A 6,000-nucleotide genomic window follows, 5' to 3' on the forward strand; every position below is an offset into this window, starting at 1 on the left:
TTTGCTGTAAAGATTACGAAAAAACTTTAGACAGAATGATGGCCGAGCAGACTCCTGTTCATTTGAGCATTTTTGAATTCATAGATTCGGGACCAGAAGAAGAACTTTTTCGATCCGTAATTAGTTTGCGAACACCGGCCAGTCGATAGTTACTGAATCCCTACACTCAAAAGTTTCGCTGTGTACAACAGGAAGACAAGCGGGAACATGAACGGTGAAAGCTGAAGAAAACGTGTTATTAAGGACAGCGCAGCACTCATCAACTAGAACCGTGACATCATCAGTGGAAGTGAGCTGAATTAAGCTTGTTTTAGTACCACCTACTATATTCCAATGTTTTCGTGGGTTAGTTTCGAAAAGCATTGGTAGTGTTTCATTAAAGGAATTTTGCGTTGCATTGAGCACTGTCTTGGTGTATTCTGCGTTAGCTGCCTGATAGTCCAACCAACGGGCTTCATTATTCGCACGTATTGCTTTACGAAACAAACGCTTCTTTTTGTTGCGTAAACGGCCTAAATGGTTGGAAAACCATGCAGAACGTGGGCTTGAGAGAATTTTAAAGACGATAGTCTTTCTTGTGGGGTGCTTAAACTCAGAAATTTTGGTCTGTCTGTATGTCTGTCCGTCTGTCTGTCCATCTGTCTGTCTGTCTGTGACTCGATTCAGCCACCCGGCCAAAGTAAAATTGATATTGCGCAATAGTCTTATATATTCACAGCCACATGTAAACGTCTAAGCCAGGTTTATATGTTTATACTTGTCAACTTTGTTGAACAAGTACAAGACATTACGCAAATATAAGACAGGAAATTAGTACACAAGGGATATTTACAGTGTTCCTTTAATAAATAATTTATGGATACATGGTTTTTCGATAGCAAATGATATTGTACATCTACTGCAGAAACCCGCCGCCTCCTGGCGGCATCTGAAAAATCACGCGGCAACACCAACGAAAGGTTCCACTAGCTAGGTTCCACTTCTGCTTGGAACGCACGTGAAGCACGGCCGCGCGGCTCTATAAACCTTATAGTCGGCCGTCTCCATTCACGCGAGTCTCCGCCGTACTGCAGCGCTGGCATAGAGGAACCCGGCCTGTAGCAGTGGAACGCGGCAAATTCAAATCGCCTGTCGCAAACATTTAGTGTGTTTACCTTGGAATGAGCGCGACGGTACAGCAAAGGGGGGCATTTCCTTGGCAAACGTCTACAAAGACTATCGTCTTTTGACATTTGCAACGAAAGGAGCACATACGCGGCCACTTTTTGTTTCTTTGGTAGGTGTTTATTGATCAATGATACTACTTTATTTCTGTACAGGGACCTATTCTCATTAACCGATCGTTGTTCAAAGTTTTCCTAAAATTATTCTGTGAATTGTTCCGATTCGGTCGCGATTAATTCACAGTTTGCTCTAGATTAATCCTGAAATATTTTAACTATTTCTTTGGCGGTACGTGACACTTAAGCGTGAAGTGAAGTACTAAATGTCCGCTTATTTAACTAAGGTAAGTAAGAGGAGAGATCAAATCGGGAGTAATAGTGAGAATTAAAATCTGAAGTTTTAGAACTGAAGGCAGTAATACTAGTGGGTTTCTGTACCACCTGTGCGAGATTAAACTCGTGGCATAGGTTTATAAAGTTTGAACAATCAGAGGAGGTGTGTTGAAGTGCGACGGAGTCACTGTTCCACACAATATCTGGGAAGTTGAAGTCGCCCAACAAAATCAACGGAGCGTTGGGATACCGAACAATTCTCTAATCTCTAGTCTCTATTCTCCAGAGGACAGTGGCGGACCTGGAAATGAAAGTGGACGATCTCGAAAATTGCTCCAGGAGATCAAATCTTATTGTGTATGGCGTGAACCAGGAACCAAACGGAAGCGAGGATTCATTAGATCAAGTTATTAAGAGTAAAATTATTACAGGCATGTTGAAAATGAACCCTATTTCCATAGAACGACCACACAGGCTTGGAAAACCTAACAGTGAAAAAACAAGGCCAACCATTTGCAAGCTCCTGGATTACCGTGATAAAGAGAGCGTCCTAAAGAATTTTTGCCGCCTGAAAGGTTCCAATATTTTCATTGGTGAAGAGTTTTCTGACCGTAAGCGAGACATCTGAAGAAAGTTATGAAACAGTGCAACGGCAAACAAGGAATCGGGCGACAAGGTTTCCCTTGTGTACGACAAACTGAAGATTAACAAAGTAATTTACCGATGGGATGTTGCTACAAATGATAAAGTGCCGTTATTAACGAGACCGAATGAATCATCTGCTCCAAAAAACCCTGAATGCGAAGGACCGTACCTCCGAAGCAGCCGCCAACAGCAGCAGGCGAAATAAGATTTGTGAATGTCAACTCTCGTAGCGTCCTCAACAAAGCAGAGTCCCTGGAATGTGTGCTTCTTGGCCTTGATCCTCACTTCGTAGCTTTAACGGAAACCTGCTAACAAAAGAAGTTCGCAGTCGTGCGAAAGGATAGGCCTACACGAGGAGGGGCGTTGCGCTCTTAATCAAAAGTGACATCACGTTCATGGTGCTCCCAGAAGTCGAAGATATTTAAGCTATTTTTGTAGATTAGAGTTCTGTTCATGCTTTCTTATTGTCAGATGTTGTCATCGAAGCCCATCGGCGGAATCACCATTTATGCCGTTACTCTACCATTATATGAAACAACACGTGTTGATTGCGAGACTGATCTTGTTAGCGGATTTTAATCTTCCTAAAATCAACTGGCAGACGACGCAGTTCCACTCAGCCAGTGCTGAAACCCTCATAGACACCATGCTCAGGTTTAATCTTCCGCAAATCGTAGATAGGCCTACAGGTCTACAGGGTAATTCTGCAAGTATAATCTGTCTTGCATTTCTGAGCGACCAATTCCCGTCAAAGAAAACTAGCTTTGACATACTGAATGGCCTTTCGGATCATAAGCTTATGTTCTGCAGCGTTCCTCTCAAAGACTTACAAATTCCTAGAAAGTCCCATATTACTTCAGTTCTAGAATTCAGTTCGGCAGATGATAGCAGTATATTAAATCACCTAATTATTGAACTCGATGTTTCCAGGGATCATGCAGAGACCACAGCTACTGATATTGACGTGCTTTGGCGAAAGTTCTAAACTATAATTTCCCAATGCATAAAAAGCCACATTCCTACTAAGACCAAAAAATCTGAACAGCAGAACCCATGGAACACTCGGGACATAATCCACGCCAAACGTAAAGTAAAGCGGTTGAGGAAGCGCTTGAAATCACACCCTGAACACGTAGCAAAGATTGATGTTAAAAAAGCCATTCACGACATGAAAGCGAATATTAAAAAGGAAAAAAAAACCAACTACTTTGATACAACGCTACCAAATTTGCTGAGAAACTGTCCCCAAAAGTTCTAGAATTACCCTAAACCTAAAACCTCAAGCAAAACGTCAACCCCCGAAAGGGAAAGCCTTGTAAACGCCGACTCACTGAATTAATACAATAAACCCGTATTCACTTTGGATAACGGTAACTTACCTGAAAAAAATAGATTTTCCACAAGCAGACTGACCCACTTACAGTAACCGAGAACGGAAGACTTCATGTATTGCTTGATTTAGACGCAAAGAAAGCTACGGGCCCGGATAATATCCTTAACATTTTTCTTGTAAGATATGCGGAACTAATAGCTATATATTTATGCATCCTTTTCAACAAGTCACTATCAACTGGTGTTCTGCCACAAGAATGGAAAATTGCCAAGGTTTTCCCAGTGCATAAATTAGGAAATCCAGATGATTTCGCCAACTTTCGCCCCATATATTTAACATGCGCTGTATGCAAAATACTAGAACACGCCATCCTCAAACACATAACGTCATTTCTTGAGAGCGAGAGTATTTTATAGCGGTATCAGCACGGCTTTAGGCGAGCTTTTTCTCCTGTCACGCAGCCAGTAGAACTAACGCATGATATATCAAATTGACCTAACCTTTCTAGACTTTTCGAAAGCTTTCGATACAGTTTCGCATGTAAAACTACTACGAAAGCTAGAAAATGTGCTTGGCGACGCAGTCATTGTTAAAGGGGCCCTGAAAGGCGTTTTGAGCACACTAAATGAACTAGCGCAATCGTTAGATTGGGTTGTCAACACCATCTGTACCAAGTATTACTCTTTTACGCGCAGCGGTAAGCTCACACTTTTGTTGCAAAGTTTGTCACTTTTTTCTCACCCTTCCCTTCGTGTTTTTGGACGCCGCCATCTTCACATGTCTACGTCATCGATTCCCAGATGTTCGTCACGAGCTAGACATCCTGCTATTGGGCGGCTTTTTCACGCACTTCCGGCAAAGAGATGAGTCGTCTGCTCAGCGTCGGCTCGCCTGCTGATCTGCCAGCGTAGTGCCGGAGTGCTTGGACATTTTACGACAAACAAAACAAGTGTAAACAAACGCTTACCCATTTGTACTGAATGCAACACGACCATAACACGACATGGATATTCTCTTACCTCAGTACGTTCCATAAAGAAAGCGTTGAAGCCCCTTGGCACTTCTTTCGTGCAATCGCAGAGAACGCCCTGAGCCGTATGCCCGGGTTTGACGCATACATTTTATTCAACTTCAAAACAATCCAGAGATGCGTTTCGAGCGAACGCAACGTCATAACATGCGTTGCAAGTCTGAACCACGATTGCCAGACGATGGGTTGCCTCCTCCTGCCCGTCGTAAATTCGGCACTCACCTCGCGCCCGGTTTGCGGGGACGAACAGCAAGTCACTTAACTCTGGCGCACAAGCCGAGATGGCTTTTAGTCACGCACAGTGCACATACCCCATGCGAGGTTGAGTCGTGCGTCGCTCGAGAAAGATAATCCAGACCATGGGAAGCACTATCCACCCGCAGAAGCACAACGTCGCATTGCATCGCGAAACAAAGGCGTCCACAACACACACACCATCGCCTCTTGTAATGTCAAACGCATCTCGCACTTCCCAATGAGAGTGAGTGGTACGCCTGCAGTGCCCACATGCCGCCAGGTGAGGCCCCGAGCTGAACCGGGATTACGCAACCGTAACTGACTTCTAGAGCGGTTTGTGCCTTGTTGCCAAGGCAACCGATGTTTGAGATTGTCAAAGGAATGGCGCCCGCTCCAGCGCTAGAAAGATCAGAGCCGCGGCAGAGCATGCTTTGCCAACGTTGCCGCTCTCCACCACGCGTCGCCCCAAACTGAACTGGTCACATGATTAAAGCGTTTTGTTTACGGGTTCTGTATCGGTTTAAAATGTCTTTTTCACATGCCGCCGGCAGGAATTACCACCGCCGCAAAATAAGACCCGGCACCCACGGGGCCACATTTGATACGGCGCTTTTTGGATAAACAGTGTCGGTGCATCAAAGGGAACGAGCACACGATCCTCCCCGTGCGGCTGCGAGTTCGCCGCCGATAAAAAGTCACGTGCCGCCGATAGCCACTGCACCAACGTACACCGCGAAAGGGCAAGGCCACGCCGCCGCACACATGCGGCCAGATTTTTCGTTCGCTTTTCTAGCCTTGAGCGGATTGCGGGATTCATGGTGTCAACAAGGCTTGCCCGTAGCAGACGGCAGACGGAGGAGCGTAATAGCGGAAGTGCGTCACCGCTGAAGAGCGCAGCATCATGGGAAGGAGTGCTGGGGCGCCGTCAACAGTTGAAAGGAGGAGGAAACGCGGCGCGACGATAATGCGTAGTGTTTGATTTACGATTTCTCAGCTAATACTCATCGCTTCAACAAAATTCTTGCGGGAGGAGATTGCTAATACATTGCTTTATTTGGTTACACGTACATCCATGCATTAGCAGAAGGTATTTCAGGACCCCTTTAACTGGAATAAAGATTACTTAACTAATCGCAAGCAGTACGTAGAATTCAACAATAAGACATCCGCAATAACACCGGTATCATCAGGAGTTCCTCAGGGTTCTGTTTTGGCTCTTATTCTCTTCCTTATTTTAATTAATGATTTACATCAAGAGT

Source organism: Haemaphysalis longicornis, unplaced genomic scaffold (genome assembly GCF_048455015.1).
Source record: "Haemaphysalis longicornis isolate Haplotype H1 unplaced genomic scaffold, Haemaphysalis longicornis Haplotype H1 scaffold_40, whole genome shotgun sequence".
NCBI classification, from domain to species: Eukaryota; Metazoa; Arthropoda; class Arachnida; order Ixodida; family Ixodidae; genus Haemaphysalis; species Haemaphysalis longicornis.